The following is a 19,862-nucleotide window of genomic DNA, read 5'->3' as shown; positions in this document are numbered from 1 at the left end:
AGAATAGGTATGTCAAGCCAATAAAATGCAAGAGCAAGATCAATGGGAATTGGGAGAGCAAGGGGGCTTGGGGAGAAGTTTCTTTACACTTGTGAAAGAACCACTGTAAGAGGAGCCTTGGTGATACAAGGATGAAAAATCTCCAATTTCTGTAGCCATTTCCCCAATGGTCTATGGAGAAACTCAACATTTAGAGGAGAGCATTTCTGGGAGAATCAGAAGGCGAATGGGGCTGCATCTGTGACTACAGCACCTGCTCTTGGTCCTACTTACCCCTAGAGTATTTTGCTCTATAAGCAGATAAATTCACTTTATAATTACAATTGTTTTGAGTTGGTTTGAGTATTAATTGAGCTGAAAGCATCATAAGTAACATAATTTCTACAGCACTGCCTTCTTCATTCTCTTCTATCTCACCAGGGATTCTTTTAAATCATGGATTGCACTAGCTCCCTTCTTCCATTTAAATCCTTTAACCATGGTGACTCCCAGATTCTATACTTTGTCTTTTTCTATTTTCTCTTTCCCTAGCTTCAACTTTCATCTACTTCAAAAACTAAAATCCATAACTCTAAGCCAGATTTTTCTTTGGAGCTCGAGACACAAATTTTTATTTATTTTCCATATATATTGCCTTTAAGTATCCCATTATGGGTGAGCTGAATCTATTACCTGCATGCAAACTTTTTCACTACCACACTCTGCATGTATTTCATAGCCTAATTTTGTATCATCACTGTGGCTTCAATCTTCAAAACCAGAAACTTTTTTTTTCCTCCCTGGTTGATGCCTGTGTCTTAGTCCCCACAATCATCATAAGGCCTTGCCAATTCTAACCTCATAAATATCACATTTTCTTCATGAGGCAAACCTCATCAGCCTGGTTCATTAGCTCCTCACTTCCATCTGGACTTGCCTCCTAACTGTTCCTTTGCTTCCTCCAGTGCATCCTCCACAAAGCCACCAGTGATTCCTCTCAAATGCAGGCCCACGTTAAAATGTAAAATGTCATTTTTCAAGGCCTGAATAAAACATTACCCATTTTAGTAACTATTTCATGGCCACCCAGACAAATCTCAGCATTCCCTCATCTTTTGTATTATACGAACAGACCTATATATGACAGATGTCACATAGGCTATGATAGATTAGTGTTTATTAACATGCCCTGCACCTTCTCTAGTTTGTCATTTGTTAAGGCTATGAACTCAGGCTTTTGATGTTTACCTCTTTAGAACCTATTCCATAATCATATGCATAATAAATGTTCAAATATTATTTTTCAAATCCAAGAGTGAAGAATAGACAATTAAAGGATTAGTGACTAGCTAGGAAGAAGCCTCTCTGGACTCAGTTTCCTAACCTGTAAAATGAGACAGATTTAGATTGACCCCTGTGCTTCTTTCTGTTCTAAAACTTTCCACAATTTTATGAAAACATTAGTAGAGCAGTGATTCTTTCATAATATAGTAAACTAATATTAACTTTGACAAACTCCACTCTGGTCAAAAATATGTATAAATTCAAAGATGGAAAGAATTTTTCTTTTCCTTTAATGTGTCCCCCTGTTGCTACATAAAATGTGTTCGTTCTGGAAAGAAGCCAATATTAGATTTGGAACAGAGTTAAGGGCCAATAGAGACATCATTTTTAATTATATTAAAAGCATCTTGTAAATTGCCCATCAGTTACACCATAATTTCTCTCCATTCATCATTGAAGGACAAGTGTTTGCAGTTTGATCTCTTATGGATGAAGTTTGGGCATAAAATATGGTTTAGTCTCTTCAAGCCTCTGTAAATCTAAGTCTTTCTCCCACTCTCTCCCATTCAGAGAAAAATGGGGTTTGACGTAAAAAGAAAAAAAAGTAGTTTGATGTAAGGGGGTAAAAAATGTGAGTGAGTGTTTTGGGATAAAGGATTCAAGTCAATGATGGGTGGTGATCACAAGAACTTAAATAAGGTCCACATTTCTTCTTTTGGGGAAAGGCAGGAGGATAAGCAGCACCGGTGTCAGGCTGAAAAATCAAGAGACATGAAGTCTAATTCTGGCTCTGCCATTAACACACTCTGTGACCTTGGTTAAGTCAATTATTCTCTAAGATCTATTCTTGGACTGGTTTAGCCACTCGGAACCTACCTATTTATGGCAGTGTGAATCCTCCCAGAGTCATTCTCACCAGCTTCACTTTTAATGTTATGCCCTTGGTTTTTATGAAAGGCCATTACAAGAAACAATAAGTATAAATCTGTGCCTGTGGAAATGCTGGAGATATTTACTTCCTTGTTATGAAATCCCATATGAAAAAAATTCTCATAGATTTCAATTCCAAGAAAACTGCTTTCTCTTCCTCAAACTTATCACAGAACCCATGTGTTAATACATTTCATATATTCCCCGCTCCAGAATGCCCAAAGCCTCTTTTTCATTTTTTTCTTTTTTGACTTTAATTATCAAAACAATATATGCTTACTATATACATAGATATGACCACAGTTTAATCATTTTAATATTTTAACATATGCCCCTCAGGTTTTCTTATGGGTAGTTTTTTACCCAGTTGAGTTTATATTCTACATGCAATTTTGTGGGGCTCTTTTTTTAACATAGCAGAGGTCTTATTCCACTTACTACAAATTTGAATTCTATTCATTTATCTAGATCCAACTTTTACCCTTCTGAACTTTTCATGTGGACATATACAGACATTTTATATAGATAGATTGATCAATCAATCCACTGATATAGCTATATAACTATATGTATCATATAAAATAAATATTCTACACAATGTATATAACATTCATTTGTATGCCAAATTTGGCATACATTAATACAGCATCATATATGTATAGAAAATAAACGAAGAAGTGATTTGTGAAGTGTATAATGCCCCAAAACAGCAATTTTTTTCATTACCTATAGGTTTATTTAAGGTCCAAGCCAGAATAGTTACTCTTGGTCAACCTAATCAAATAGTCTAGGTATAAAGCAAGGTAACAATACTGATGAACTTGGTAGAAGTCAGGGAACTGGAAAAAGTTCAAGAGTAACCACGTAGGCAATAGAAGGTGGCTGGCATAGAACCCCAGAGAACGGCCTTCGTGGCTTCCAGCACAGCTGCCCTGAATACTTAATGGTACAGCCTCTAGAGGAGCTGTCAAGGTCATACCTCTTTTTACACCTAAATAATGTTAAGGAATTTATCCAAAACTTGTTATTAAGGCAAAAAGGTGGGTGACACGTCCTTTCAGTATCATATGGGGACAAGGAACTCCCCCGGATTGCCTAGAAGAATATATTTAGCTCATCTCATTTTTCACCACAAATTAACATTTTCAGCTCTAGTGAAGTTACTTGTTCACTTGTAAATTTTTGTTGGTTAGATATGTGAATAATTTCTGTCTAGTGGAAGAGATAACCCCAAAGATACATGGTTTGTTGGACATCAAACAGATTTATACGTAACTCAGCAATCCTACCCTAACACTTTCTTGTTAAATTAAGCATAAATGCCCACATTTCTTAAATGTTCTTCAAAGCAATCATGCTTTCCCAGCTCCCTCATTGACTAATGAGGCTCTTTAAAAGTAACTAAAGTCTAAGTCCTCCCTACCCAATTCCACTAGAACCAGTACGTCTCCTCTATATATTTCAGGGAGCCCCTAAGGCATGTGTTTGTTTTCACAAACAAATCCCATTGTCCCTGTCTTCATGGCCTCCATGGGGACCTGGTTCTCAACTGCACTCTTCCACAATTCACCTCTGGCCATCTCAGAACAAACCTCGGCAGACAACTTTTGCTCTCTCTGTCATGGGTTGCCCCAAGCATGGACATGTGTTCAAACATTAATTCACAAAACAGAGCCGAGATGAGATTGTAGCATACCATATAATAAGCCTTGGCTGAAAGCTGAAAGAAGGTGATGGAATTCAGGCCACACTACCCTAAAATCTGGTACTTTGGCATTTGAGGAAACAGCAGAAGCAAGAGGGCTACTATTTCTTTCCCTCTTCCCCTCTCCTCTGAAGCAGGTCATCAAATCTAGGAAGAATTTTCTGACCCTCCCCTGAAGCAGGTCATAGGATCCTTATTCAAGGGGAATCCTCCTTATTTCCAGAGAAAAAGAGCCAAAGACACAGAGATGCTAAGAAGAGTCTGAACAAACAGGCCTTGCAGAGCTCCTCCTGGCTTATCGCCGGTAGATCAAACCCTATTTATCCAGTCATACTTCCCCATGATGGTCCACCCTTCATCAAACCTATCATAAAAAAATACACAGGTTTCTCTATTTCTTTGAGTCTTCATTTCTGAAGGTTCCATGTAAAGCTTATGTTAAATAAATGTGTATGCTTTTCTCTTATTAATCTGTCTTTTCCTGTAGGGGCCTCAGCCCCGAACTTTCCTTCCTTTCCTTCCCTACAGAGACACAAGGGAATTACTACATGTGCACACTTATACGCACACATACACACATACACACACACACACACGCACACACACACACACACACACACGGTTCGCGAACTACGGTATCCCCTCTCATCCGTGGGGGATATGTTCCAAGGCCCCCAGTGGATGCCTGAAACCAACAATAGTACTAAACCCTGTATACACTGTTTTTCCCTATACATACATACCTATGGTAGAGTTTAGTGTATAAACTAGGCACAAGAAGAGATCAACAACAATAAGCTATAACAATTATTAAAAACACTGTCATATTAGGATGGTGCAAAAGTAATTGCAGTTTTTGCCATCACTAATAAAAGCTATGTGAATGTGGTTTCTCTGTCTCTCAAAATATCTTAATGTTTTTCAGATGGCCATTGACTGCAGGTAACTGAAACTGTGGAAAGTGAAACCACAAATATGTGGGGACAACTGTGCATTTCTCTTTTGCCATTACCTCCCAAGATGCCAGTACCAGGCAACCAGCACCCCCACTTTGGAGATCTGGATCCCATGAGCCCCTCCTTTCAACTCAGAGACCCCAGTGACTCCTCCCCAGAGGCCTGAGTTTCATGTCCATGGGACTACTTCTCCAGTCATCTCAATTTTAAGTATTACGTTGTCTTCCTTGTTTCCACAGCCCTCGAGGTGACTGATAGCTGCTTCTTTCAGTTGCTACCTCAGAGAAACCCTTTTATGCCCCAAGTTATTAAATTACAACTTTATGCCTAATTAATTATTATTATTATTTTGAGAAGGAGTCTCACTCTGTTGCCCAGGCTGGGGTACAGTGGCACAATTTTGGCTCATTGCAATGCCTGCCTCCTGGGTTCAAGCGATTCCCCTGCCTCAGCCTCCCAAATACTTGGAATTATAGGCATGGCCACCACACCCAGTTAATTTTCCTATTTTTAGTAGAGATGGGTTTTCTCTCTGTTGGCCAGGCTGGTCTTGAACTCCTGACCTCAGGTGATCCACCTGCCTCAGCCTCCCAAAGTGCTGGGATTACAGGCATGAGGCAACGCACCTGGCCCTAATTAATCATTCTTATTACTGAAATTCGCTTCAACTTTTTCTTATGATTATCTTATTATTCTTATGACTGAAATCCAGTTCAATCTGTTGTGGTTCTGCCGCCTGTCTGGGCTCTGACAGAAACAGTGGCAGACTAGCTGCAGAGTCTGTGGCCTCAGCCACCACCCAGAGTAGGAAAAACACAAACAAAAAGGAAAGCCAGTTTTCTCCCTCACGTCCCAGCACGGGCCAGCCTCTGCTCACACATCATCTCCAAGATGCTATTTTACCCACGAGGAAAACAACCTTCCACATAACTCCATACAGCAACTCAGCTTCTCCTTGTCTCCTTACAACACAGGATCTGGACTTTAACTTTGCAAAACCTATGGGGTATTTTTCCAAAACAAAAGCACCGCTGGGCCCCAAAACTGCAATCAAGGCTCCAGCTCTAACGACACAAGGAAACAATGACATTCTGGAAAGAAAGATGTTGTTTTTCTTGGGTTTTACGTATCTCAGGGCCAATTCCTTAGGGAATCTCAAGGTCAAAATATTTTCTTCTGGAAAGCCTCTTCAAGGGAAATACACTTTTGAAGCACAAGCTATGAGGTCAGCACCACAGCCTGAGATGGGACAGCAGAGACTTATTCCCCCACTCCAGCCCACCCCACACCCCTCTTTCCCACCTAAGCAAACACCAGTGGTTATGGTATTTTTACGTGGAATATTCATTTAATTCATTAAAGCTGCTTTGGTAGCAAACACAAGAAATAAAATTAATATTCAACCTAGCTGCAGCAAAGAAACGGAATTGGTTATTTGAACTCAGTGGTCTAAGGACAGATTTTTTTTTCTTTTGAGACGGAGTCTCACTCCGTCACCCAGGCTGGAATGCAATGGAAAAGTCGCGGCTCACTGCAACCTCCACCTCCCAGTTTCAAGTAATTCTCCTGCCTCAGCCTCCCGAGTAGCTGGGATTACAGAAGTGTGCCACCACACCCGGCTAATTGTTGTATTTTTAGTACAGACAGGGTTTCACCATGTTGGTCAGGCTGGTCTCGAGCTCCTGACCTCGTGATCTGTCTGCCTCGGCCTCACAAAGTGCTAGGATTACAGGCGTGAGCCACCACACCCAGCCTGGTCTAAGGACAGATTTAAAGGCTGCTGGAGTTAGGAAGGAATGAGAACTAGAGCTAGGAAGTAGGAAAGCATCTAGACACTATTTTTTCCTCATCTCTGCCCTGATTTTTATGTCTATTTATAATAATTCTTTCTCCACTCACCAGCATTTGGTGGGTGCTTTTTCAGTGCACCCCTGCTCTTGAATTAACATAAGTAAGCTTTATCCCTTAGTGAAACTCAGTATCTGAATCTTAGTTCAGGAGCTCACTCTTGTTCCAATTGATTGCTTAAGGGTCGGGTTCATGTTTTACAAAATAGGAACCCAAGTTTTTCCATTTGGGTGGCAGGGAACACAGAAGAAGCCATCATTAATTCAGCGAGCCCATCCTCCTATAAAGTTACTATTGCACTTATCACGAACGTCTCAGTGCTTGTCTATTACTCAATTTTAGGTCACATATTAACTTTAAAAATATGTATATATTTCTGGGGCAGTGGCTCATGCCTATAGTGCCAGCACTTTGGGAAGTCAAGGCAGGTGGATCACCTGAGGTCAGGAGTTCGAGACCAGCCTGACCAACATGGAGAAATATCATCTCTACTAAAAATACAAAATTAGCCAGGCTTGGTGGTACATGCCTGTAATCTCAGCTACTTGGGAGGCTGAAGCAGGAGAAACACTTGAATTGGGAGATAGAGTTTGCGGTGAACTGAGATGATGCCATTGCACTCTAGCCTGGGCAACAAGAGCAAAACTCCATCTCAAAAAAAAAAAAAAATCCATTTATTAAATGTCATCAGCAAGAATCTACTAAATGCTTAAAGAAAATTAAATTTCTAACTGATACTGGAGTCTTTGATATAGCCACCCTGCTTCAAGAAGTAGGAAAGACAAAATGAAAATCATAATCAAAGAGGAAAGGTTTACCAAGGCATTAGACACCCCTGGGGCATAATAAACATTCAGCCAGATTTATTATTATTATAATATGTAGAATAGCATAGTCCCACGAGTAAAATGCTAAATATGATTATAATGTTTATAGCACATAATACAGCAAGGAGCTTTTGCAAAGGGGAGAAGGAGGGGACAAATCGAAGCTGTGTCCTTGTTGAGAAAATCACTAGGGGCACGCGTCACTGAGCAAAAAGAGGCCCATTGCCCATAAGTTACTCCCAAAGCCCAGTCAAGGACACAAAGCATCCTACGTGGCTGACTGCCCAGCCCTGGGATACCATGGAGGGCACAGAACTTCCCTGGCTCTCACTCCTAGGAGATTGTGTCTTTCATGCCAACTTCATTCATTTCTAACCAATGACTCTCCACAGACTCATAGTTGAGCCCTTTGGGATTCTGTTTTATCATTGGTGGGGCCTGGTGTGCCTGGTTCAATCTGTCCTCCTTCCTACATTTTAAGCCCCACCTTGGTGAAAAAAATTGGCAGTCCCTCGCGTTGTCTGTGGGAAGAGTTTGAGGCCACTGGCCCCAGATACTGTTCGACCCCAAGTAGCATCCTCTCTGATTCTGGCTCTACTCACCTGTTTAACCCTGGCTGAACACCTGACCTGGCTTCCTTCTCTAGGACTCCTCGGATCAGTAGCAGAGAGGGGAAAGCTGGGGTGGGTGCAGTGTCCCATGCCTGTCCTCCTAGCACTTTGGGAGGCCAAGGCAGGAGGATCACTTGAGACCAGGAGTTCAAGACCAGCCTGGGTGACATGTGGACACTCCTGTCCCCAGATAAATAAATAAGTAATAAGAGAGAGGGGAAAGTTGTTGGGAATGACAACACTGAGACAAGTTAGGCTGAGGGGAGCCGCCAAGTGCCTAAAACTGATTCATTTTTGTTCCAAATCAGCATCCTGCCAAGTTTATAGTAAGAGGCCAGGCCCAGGCATATTGCTACTAGGAAAAACTTAGAGAGATTAGATAGATAGGTAGGTAGGCAGGTAGATAGATCTATGATTTGACTGATAGAGATGGATATTCTATATAGGTGTGTGTGTGCTTTTTAAAGAAGTCTGTGCAATTCAAGAATTATAAATTCGTTTTTTTCTTGTAGAGACAGGGTCTAGCTATGTTGCCCAGGCTGATCTCAAATTCCTGCCTCCAAGTAATCCCCCCCTCTCAGCCTCCCAAAGTGCTGGGATTAAGGTGAGAGCCATGGCCCCTAGCCTTGGCATTATGAATTCTATTTCCAAGGGAAAAGCCATTTTTAAATAAACAGCACAGGATTCTTTTAGTGAAAGCTTACGGCCTCACACCAAAGAAGCAAAAAAGACGGAACACTCAAATTATATAATAACTTCCATTTGTGAATTTTCACTAACACCAGGCACTCTGCTAAGACTCTTCTTGCATAATTCTTTCATTTAATCCTTATTACAACCCTAAGAGTTGGTTCTATTAGTATGTGTTTTACAGAAGAACTGTAAGTATAAAGATCAAATTATTTGTGGGGTTCCAGAGCTGGTAGGAGAGAGTCTTCAATTGCACTCTGTGCTGTCGATAACTCTGACTTTCTTCCTCCTCAACTTAGACCAAGTCTTACTCACTGCATCAAGGGCAGCAGAAAGTCAGCCCAACGGCTCAGCCTCCCCTTTGCAGGGATTGTCTCCCTGACCTCCTACAAGAATAAGCAGCCCCCACAGTACCTCCAGCATCCATCAGCCTGGCTGGCAAGTGTGCTGCCACCCCTGCCTTGTGGCCCTCACCATCCACATGCCATCTTAGGGGAGAGAGGAACACAGGAGCCAAGAGTGTAGTGGGGCATGGGCACTGCTCTGTGATACACATCCATGAAAATTGAGCCATTCTAGAGATGCCAGTGGCGATTCGAACTTCAAAGGGAACCCCTTTACACATCTTCTCTGCCCTCCTTTTACAAAGTTTGAACAATTCTATTAAGGAGTTCAGGCCAGGTGCGGTGGCTCATGCCTGTAATCCAGTACTTTAGGAGGCCAAGGTGGGTGAATCACCTGAGGTCCGGAGTTCGAGACCAACCTGACCAACATGGTGAAACCTCATCTCCACTAAAAATACAAAAACCAGCCGGGTGTGGTGGCACATGCCTGTAATCCCAGCTACTTGGGAGGCTGAGGCAGGAGAATCACTTGAACCTGGGAGGCAGAGGTTGCAGAGAGCTGAGACTGCACCATTGCACTCCAGCCTGGGCAACAAGAGCAAAACTCCGTTTCAAAAAACAAAAAAAGAGATCAGCTTTGTCTAAACATCAATTAACCTGTGAACATGACCATGTGAAAAAAGGAAATCTTAAACCCTTGAGAAACAGATTCCTCTTGCTGCATTACAAAGAGAATTATGGCAGCCTCGACTGTGGCCTTGTGAAAAAGGCATGCAGTCTCAAAACTGTCAACAAGAAGGCAGCTCAGTTACCTTTGGGGGCATCTACAGTTGCAATTTTGAATATTTTCCCAGCATTGTTCTTTCCTGATTACCTGTCTTATTATGTCTGGGTCCTGGCAGAAGAACACATTCATTACTTAATAGATCTTTTTATATTTCATTTAGAGATTCTTCCATTTGACTAACCAAAGTTAAGTATATTTGATTTCCTTAACACTGCATTTCATTATTGCTTAATCGTATCTGTATGTATCCATATTAAAGTCTTCCGCTGGGTGCAGTAGCTTACCCTGTAATTCTAGCACTTTGGGAGGCCAAGACGGGAGAATTGCTTGATGTGAGGAGTTGGAGACCAGCCTGGCCAACATAGTGAAGCCCCATCTCTATAAAAAAATACAAAGTGCCAGGCATGGTGGCACACGTCTGTGATCCCAGCTACTTGGGAGGCTGAGGTGGGAGGATGACTTGAGCCTGGGAGATGAGGATTGCAGCGTGCCAAGATCACCTATTGCACTCCAGGCTGGGTGACAGAGGGAGACTCTGTCTCAAAATAAAGTCCTTATAAGACGTATCCTCATGTTTACTAAGAGGATGCAAAATGAAAATACAAAAATCTTCATTGTTTTTAAACATTTTATCACAAAGGACACAATCGGGTAATCTCAGTTTCTTAGCCTGTGTGAGGAATTGTCCTCTGTTCATTTTCTCTGAGACTTAAATGACATAATATGATAGTTCACCCTGGAAAATCATGAATGATAAAGAGCAAAGTGTGCTGAATAGAGTATTTTTCTCAACCTCTATTGCCCTTTGGGGTGCTTTTATCAAAGAATTGCACACATGGAGCTGCATTCTTCTGTGAGGAACTCATAAATAGAAGGATTCCCAACAATATTGAATCACCAAAGGGTGAAAACCTGATTCTATTCTGATCATAGAAAATAAGTAACAGTTGCTTTTCTCCTAGTGAATGGAAATAAAATGGTTGAAATGTAATAAAACACCTCCAATCTTTCTCATTTTATGAAAGCAAAATGGGAAAGGAACACTTAGACTACACCAGAAAGTGAGAAGAGGGTGTGGGCTTAAAGATGAAATAAACTCTAGAAAAAATTATTGTAATCATGAAGAGGTCAAGAAAAGATACACAGGAACACACATGAACAGAAGCAGATGAACTTCTTTAAATCATAGAATAATGAACATGTGTGCCCAGAAAAATGGAGGTAACTAGAACTCAAACAAATGTCAGAGAGCATTTGAGGAAAACACTCTAGGAAGGAGAAATAACAGAAATGCTATATAAATTTATAGCACTGCATTCATATAGCATTTTACTCTTTCAAAACCATTTTCACATTACCCCATTTATTCTCCAACAGAGCCATAAAATAGAGAGTTTATTTATTCACTCACCTTGTTAAAATGGAGTCCGGAGGCTTAGTATGGGATGTGGAGTATGAAAAGATTATGAAGAAAAGTGAGGCAAAAGAAAAAATAAAACAAAAATAGAAACTATGTGAAACCAGAAATAGTCATTAATAATATTATTAATATGCTTTTAGATATTCTTAGATTAATATTATTCTGGTGATAAATTATTATTAGTAGTGCTCTACTGTACCAGACAAGGTCAAAGGAGTCCCAGCTCAACTAAAACGTGGCAGACCTTAGACATAGAATCATTTCACGGGTGTTCCTTCTCTTAAAATCATCAGCAATCACTAAGGGGGACAGGCCCTAAAAGTGACAAATATAAAAAAAGGCAGTCTGCCAGCTCTCAAATAAATTTTGAGGGTTCTTTGCAGCTCTACTTCCGGACACATTTTCTACAACCACTTGAATAACAGATCATCGCACTGTAGTTACTCTAAATCAAGGCCAAACTGTCTTAGGAGAGAATCTGTGGGTGACTCACCACTACTCTTTTGTAGATTTCTCCCTAGACCAGAGGTTATTTTGGGGCTTTCTCATGGCTACAGATATCTGTGCAGTACTCTTTAGGGCTTTGGGGGCTTTGTGAAGTAATTACATAGTAATGCTCCTGAGATGCTGCTACTGGGCAGTGACTAGCGAAGTAAGATCAGGGTGAGGTTTGTGATCTCAGGAAGGATAATAATGTGTTCAATGATGAAACATAAGGAGGCAGCCTGCAGGACAGATGAAAGGGAAGGGCTTAGAATGACAATGCTACACACAAGCCCTAATCTGCTGCTTAGCATATGTTTGTGGGCAAGTTACTTTTCCTCTCTGCTATTACACTGTGTCCCATGTAAAATTGAGATAATAGCCATTGCTGCCTTGTGCAGTGGATATAACTATTAAATGAGATAAAGCATGAAAGCATTTAGAAGAGGGCTTGATACATAGTACTGAAAAAAGGAAAAAGCTCTATTATGATTTCACAAGTGCTGGAATTGAGTTTCTGATAAAAGGGCTTTAAATGACTTCCTCTATCTCCTCAACCTGCTCACTTATGGTAACGGCATACTATGCAGGGAGGCCCTTGTGTTAGAGAGGCATCTGCCCATCACCCAACCCTTCCCACTGACCAAAGCAGGTGGGCTACATTTAACAAAGAACACAGGAAGGAAGCAAAACCTCCCAAAGAAATCAATTGACTAAAACTTCGCACTAAACACCACTTTGAACACATGTAAAAGCCAAACCCAAAACAGATTGAGTTTGAAGGATTGTTTATAACCCATAGAGAGGAGCAAAGCAATCTTTTGAATAGACTACTGGCCTGCCCAATATATTTGCTTCTCAAAGAAGGAGAAGATCACTCAAGAGTCTCAAGCCCTTCACACAGCGCCATTTCTGCTATTGGAGAGCCGCAAGCACACTGCTAAAGCCAAATCCAGAAGATGCACCTTTCAGAGCAGACCTCAGAGTGTGTACATCCAGGAGATGGAAGAGAAGGGCACTGATCATGGCTCTTCCTAATCCACCTCCCTTCCCTTTTGTCATCTATGCATCTTCCCAGGAAATCATCTCTGCACAAAAAATAAATGGAAATGTATTGTACGGTGTTCATTATTACTCTTTTAAGAGCTATTTAATTGCCATTTTAAGGTCTTTGACATTCTTTTCCAGTCTTTCTTTTATCTGTATGTTGAAATATATATTTAAAACTTTCAAAAATACACCTGCCCTCAGACGAATTCTCAGTCCCCTAATATTCCTCAACCATGAATTATTCTACTACATGAGCTTTCTGAATTCTAACTCTGATGGTTGAAGAAGGATTTCTGTACCTTATATGTGTTACGTTCTTAGATCAGGAATAAAGCCTTGAAATGCAATTAATGTTGTAAATGAGCTTTGTCACAACCTTCCTAGATTGAAAATACTTCACTCTATGACAATATAGACTCTGGCAGTTACCCAGATTATATTTAAGCAAGGTTGATAAACATCCATGATATCTTCACGGTACTCCATGTTATTGTTCTCAGACCACCACTCTCCACATATAAGTATCATAGAGGAAGGGGGCTTCTAAAGTTTGACTATTATCTGAGGATTATCAGAGACAGAACAGAGTAGAGGAATATTCATGCTTGGTTTTGTTTGCCGTATATTCTAATTTAGTATTATCAACCTAAGTAATATCTAAATTATAACTTGAATATACTGTACCCTGTCCAGAAAAATCTTAAAAGAGTCCCCCCATGATCTTTTTAATTTTATTTTCTTGAAGCTAATTCAAAGCAGTTTCATCATGTCAATAAGCATCATGGAACTCTTATAAGAATGTCTAATCCATGATTGATTAATATTGGACTCAGAAAAGCTGCATGTGCTACCAAACAGCTCATTTGCATGGCAGTGCTAGGGATACATGGGAAAAGTAGGGACTTACACAATACCAAGTATGCCTTTTGTTAGTTTGGCCCATTATAGCTTATGAGGAAATTTCACGTACACTATTGCATTTGTCCTGAAACAATCCATGAAGTGAATAGGCAGACCATTGCATTTCTCAATTGAGCAGTCAGTTGTGGCTGGGCAGTCACAAGCAGCACTGAAGGTACATAACAGAGATTAATTCTGAATTTGGCTGTGTTATATATTTGTTTTTACTGTTTTGTTTTAATAGCTTTAGGAATACAAGTGGTTTTTACTTACACGGATGAATTGTATGGTGGTGAAGTCTGGTGTGCCCATCACCCAAATGGTGCATTATGTCCAACAGGGAATTTTTCATCTCTCACCACCCTCCCCATTCCCCATTTTTGACTCTCCAATGTCCATTATACCACTCTGTATGACTTTGCATAATATAGCTTTGTTCCCACTTATAAATGAGAACATGTGGTATTTGGTTTTCCATTCTGGAGTTACTTCACTTAAGATAATGGCCTGCAGTACCATCCAAGTTGCTGCAAAAGACATTATTTCATTTTTTTCTATGACTGAGTGGTACTCCATGGCGTACACATTTTCTCTATCCACTCATGAGTTGGTGGAGACTTAGGTTGATTTCATATCTTTGCAACTGTGAATTGTGCTGCAATAAACATGCATATGCGGGTGGCTTTTTGATATGACTTCTATATTTGAGTTATTTGGGCTATGATGATATAATGTGGCAAAAAGGCATCCACTCATCTGTTGGTGGAGACTTAGGTTGATTTCATATCTTTGCCATTATGAATTGTGCTACAATAAACATGCATATGCAGATGTACTTTCTGATATAATGACTTCTATAGTTGAGTTGTTCGGGCTATGATGATGTAATGTGTCAAAGAGGCTCTTAAAACTGAATGAATTTAACCAGCAGTTCAGTGCTCACATCCTGATGCAACTTGTGTTTTACTTAATGCCAATATGGGTTATTCTCATTAAGGATCTGAAAGGTAACTTAAGTTTTAATGTTATGTGGATGCGGTGGAGGGTAGGGAGCTGGAGAGGTCAGGAGAAAGGGATTACCAAGGGGTATGAAGAAACTGTGGGGATGATATTTATGGTCAGTATCTTTACTGTGGTGGTGATGGTTTCACAGGTATGTCAAAACTTATCACAATTGTATATCAATTAAATATTTAAAATATTAAAATGTTCATTAAAAATTTTACTGTTATGATATATTAAAACTTGAAAGATAAATAATATGATAGAATAGAATTTCCAGAAGTGAGGATTTCTGAAGGCCTCATGACACATCCCTCCCCAAAGTCAAGGTTCTGCTGTGCTATCCCTTTCCACAGGTTGAGAGCTGAGGCTCCATGGAGTTAAAAGTAAGCTACCTCAGGACAGGCATTAAATAGTGAATTCAGGCCTTGGGACTGACACCGATTCCTAAGCTCCTAAACTACTGATCTTTACACAACACCAAGCCAAGAATTGAACATAGCTCTGATAATCCAAAAAGTCTGTCGGGAAGAATTCAGCTGAGTCAGGTCAAGGAGTAGCCCTAGGACAAATTGTGGAGTAATCAGCATTGATCTTTAGGGCATATAAAATCAGTCCATCCATACATCTCTTCCTTAGTGCTTTCTCATTGATCTTCTCTTACTTAAACAACCTCAGTGCAGCCAGGTTTCTTCCCAGAATCCTTTGTGGTAATGTTCACCTTGATCAACCCACTGTGCTCTGCAAAAAAACTTCTGGATGTGTTATCTTATTCCTTCATGAGCTTTTCCTTTGCTATAAAGAAAAATAGATCTGCCGGGCTTTGGGAGGCTGAGGCAGGGAAATCACCTGAGGTCAAGAATTTGAGACCAGCCTGACCAGCATGGAGAAACTCCATCTCTACCAAAAATACAAAATTAGCCAGCTGTGGTACTGCATGCCTGTAATCCCAGCTACTCGGGAGGCTGAGGCAAGAGAATCACTTGAACCCAGGAGGCAGAGGTTGCGGTGAATAGAGATCATACCATTGCATTCCAGCCTGGGCAACAAGAGGGAAACTTTGTCTCAAAAAAAAAAAAGAAAGAAAGAAAGAAAGAGAAAGAGAAAGAAAAGAAAAGAAAAGAAAAGAGAGAAAGAAAAAAAGAAAGAAAGAAAAGAAAGAAAAAAGAAAAATAGTTCATTATCTGAACAATTCATCTACCACAAAAGTCTAACTGATGAAAATAGTTACCTGTTCTCCCAAAGATATTTACACTTCTAAAGGATTTATGAAAAGTCAATAGAGTCACTCAAGCGAGTGGATTTTTTATCTTCATGGTAGATATTTTAGCCATCTGATAAATAATTTTAAAAGATTTGTTCCTTCTGTCATGAAACAATGACCACCTATCCATTTATGGGTAAGTGATGAGCCTAATCTATCTGTGAATGTCCATCTCTTTCCGTCATGGAAGGCAATCCTCTACACTAAGTTAAACCTAACTCGATCAAATAGATGGTCCTCTAGCCCTGATTTAGGAGCAAGATCAAACTGAAGAAATACTACTTAGTGTCAGGCACTCAACAAATACCAGTTGAATTGAAAGGTAGATTCTTGGCAAAAACATAGTTAGAAGACAATGTCTCCCTTTCAGCTCCGTCTCTAGAATTTGAGTTCCCAATAAATCCCGGCATCGTAATGAATGCTTAAAGAATAGAATGTTCCTTTGGTTTATCCCTTGTTTACTGAGCTTTTGAAAGGCACAATGTGATGGGCAGTGAATCTAAGGTTACTAACACATTCCCGAGTGGTAGATATCTTATTCTGTTGATTGACTGATGGTTTCCATGTTTGTTATTTGACACAAATATCTTTTTTTTTTTTTTTTTTTTTTGAGACTGAGTCTCACTCTGTCATCCAGACCGGAGTGGTAGTAGCTTAATCTCTGCTCACTGCAACCTCCGCCTACTGGGTTCAAGAGATTCTCCTGCCTCACCCTCCAAAGTAGCTGAGATTACAGGCTCACCAGGCTCACACCACCACAACCAGCTAATTTTTGTATTTTTAGTGGAGACGGGGTTTCACCATGTTGGCCAGGTTGGTCTCGAACTCCTGACCTCGAGTAATCCACACACCTCAGCCTCCCAAAGTGCTGGGATTACAGGTGTGAGCCACTGCACCTGGCCTGTTTTCTATTTAAAACAAATAGATAACAGAGATGAAGTCCCAACACTATAGAGGTTGGCTTGTACTTTTGTCCTCTAAGAAAGAAAAGCCGAGTTCTTTCCTGGACAGTACAGAGCAGAAGGTATATCTGGCCCCTCCACAGTTGTGAGCCAGGCTGTCAGACCTGTATGAAGGGCTTTACAGTCCAGAAGACTGTCCTCCCCAGATCTTGGATTAACTACAAGATTATAAGAGCAGCAGTGAAGATACTAAAGAAATTACTGCCCAGAGCATCCATTTTAATTCAATTTAACAAGAGGGTTTTAAAAATGTAGAAGATATAGAGATACATCATTGTACATTCAGCCGCAGAAACAAATATGCTAAAGCCTTTCTATTACGGCAGCCTGTTAATACGGCTCTAAGTCCCAAAGTAAATGGGACTTAAGAATCATTTGTATTTTCTCTAAAAATAGAGTTGGTTTTCTTATAACATTCACTCCTCTGATACTACTTTATGTCTTGTATTCATAGTCAAGCTCTCTGGAAATCACAATGGAGAGGTTCTGGTTTATCACTTTTACCACTAAGAGAGGTAGACAGTAAGCAAACATCCCATCCTCATCATGCTGCTATTGCCGTTTTCACACTGGCCCTCTTTTCAATTTTTTTTCTTATTTGGAGGCTATAGAGGTTCCAAACTTGGAAATAAAGCATAATACAACAGACTCGTAGGCAGAAGATTTGAAACATTTTTTCACTCATGCTGTGATCAGTTAGAGCTGTTCATCTATTTCTGTAATCCGTAACACCACAGCCAGGATGCTAAGTTCTGCATAATGACATCTTTCCAGGTCTCCAAATTCTACTAGGGCCTTGTGCTCCTGTCTCTCTCTCTTCTCTCTCTCTCCCCCTTCTCTCTCTCTCTCCCCTCTTCTCTCTCTCTCCCCCCTTCTCTCTCTCTGCCCCCTTCTCTCTCTCTCTTTCTCTCTCTTTCTCTCTGCTAATTAAGCTTTTACTAGAAGCAAAATGAAAGACATGAATTACCTGCCCATTTTAATCATTAATGTCCAGCTTTGGCTCTGCTTTTGAAAAGATATCTCCTTTCTTCTTCCTTGCCAACAGTCCCACCTGGCCAGCATTTGGCATGTTTGAAACAAGTAGATGGCAAATTTCATTCCATTAAAAAAAGAAGAAGAAAGGGACACATTCACATGTTGTCCTTAGAGTGTTCTCGCTTTGCTGCTTATGAAATTATGTCACTGTCTAGAACCCATCCACTCTCCTATTTTCCTGGATAATTAGTTCCAATCTTCTCTTGTCAACTAAAATGAACACCTTCTCCACCATCCTCACTCTCAGCAAATGACATTACTTCCCATTTCACTCAGAAAAGTGACCTTCCATGGACTTTCACACATCTCCCATCTTCCCAGCTATTGATGGATCAGGGTCTCATGTTTCTATCTAAAACCATGTCCTCTACACTGTCACTGGATCCACTGGATGGACAGCATGGCTCTCCATCTGCTCCAGGACTTCACTCCTAAATTCTCTTTCCTCTCCTGCATCATCCCTTTTTCACTCTCTAATGGATCATTCCCATCAGCATACTATTCTTATTTCATCTTAGAAAAGAAAAAGTAAAATCTTCTCTTGACTCTACTTCTCCAACAAAATTGCACCTAATTTCTTTATTCTTCTTTGTAGCAAATCTCCTGGAAAGAGATATCTATATTCTGTTTTCCATTTCTCTCTTCTCATTATCTCTTAAGATCCACTCCAGAACCATCATTTGACCCAGCATTCTCATCTGTAGATATATACTCAAAGGAATATAAGTTGTTCTACCATAAATACATATCATGCTATATCCATTACAGCACTATTCACAATAACAAACCCATGGAATCAACTTAAATGTCCATCAGTGATAGACTGGATAAAGAAAATGTGGTACATATACACCATGGAATACCAGTTATAAAAAAGAACAGGATCACGTCCTTTGCAGGAACAGGATGGAGCTGGGGAGCCATATCCTTAGCAAAATAACACAGGAACAGAAAACCAAAGACTTTATGTTCTCACTTATAAGTGGGAGCTAAATGATGAGATCACATGGACACAAAGAGGGAAACAACAGACACTGGGACCTACCTGAGGATAGAGGGTGGGAGAAGGAAGGGAATTTGAAAAACTAACTACTGAGTACTAGGCTTAGTGCCTAAGTGACAAAATAACCTGTACAACAAATCCCCAGGACACAAGCTTACCTATGTAACAAACCTGTACATGTACCCATAAGCCTAAAATTTTTTTCAAAAAGGAAGAAAAGAACAAACTATTAAAAAACAAAGCCCACTTCAATCAGCATCCACACCATCCCACTTCTCCAAAACCACTCTTGCTAAAGTCATCTATGACCTCCATATTGTTGAATCCAATGGTAAGTTCTCAGCCCTATTCTTTCTTGACTGATTAGTAGAATTTCATCCGGTTACTCATGGTTTCCTTTGTGATACATTCTCTCCACTTGGCTTCCAGGATGCCACACTGTGCTTTTCTTCTGTATCACCAGTGACTTCTCTATGTCTTTTTCCAGGTGTTTCTCTTACGTATAAGATTTTAATATTTTAACACTACAGGGTTTAGTCTTTGGTCTTCTTCTCTTCTTATGTACCTTTACGACATTGAGTCTCACTGCTTTAGATATCATCTACATTCTGATTTCTCTCAAATATGTATTTTAAACCCAGAACAGCCTTGCAGACACCAAGCTCACATATCCACTGCCTCCTCGGCATGTCCACTTGCATGTCTACAGTCATGTCAAACCCAATGTGACCAAAACTGAAGTTGATCTTCCCTCTACCCCAGAGAGAGCACCTACAGCTTTC

Source organism: Sapajus apella, unplaced genomic scaffold (genome assembly GCF_009761245.1).
Source record: "Sapajus apella isolate SASKATOON/1434 unplaced genomic scaffold, GSC_monkey_1.0 scaffold21, whole genome shotgun sequence".
Taxonomy (NCBI): Eukaryota; Metazoa; Chordata; class Mammalia; order Primates; family Cebidae; genus Sapajus; species Sapajus apella.
The sequence above is the reverse complement of the archived record's forward strand: the minus strand, read 5'-3'. Positions refer to the sequence as shown.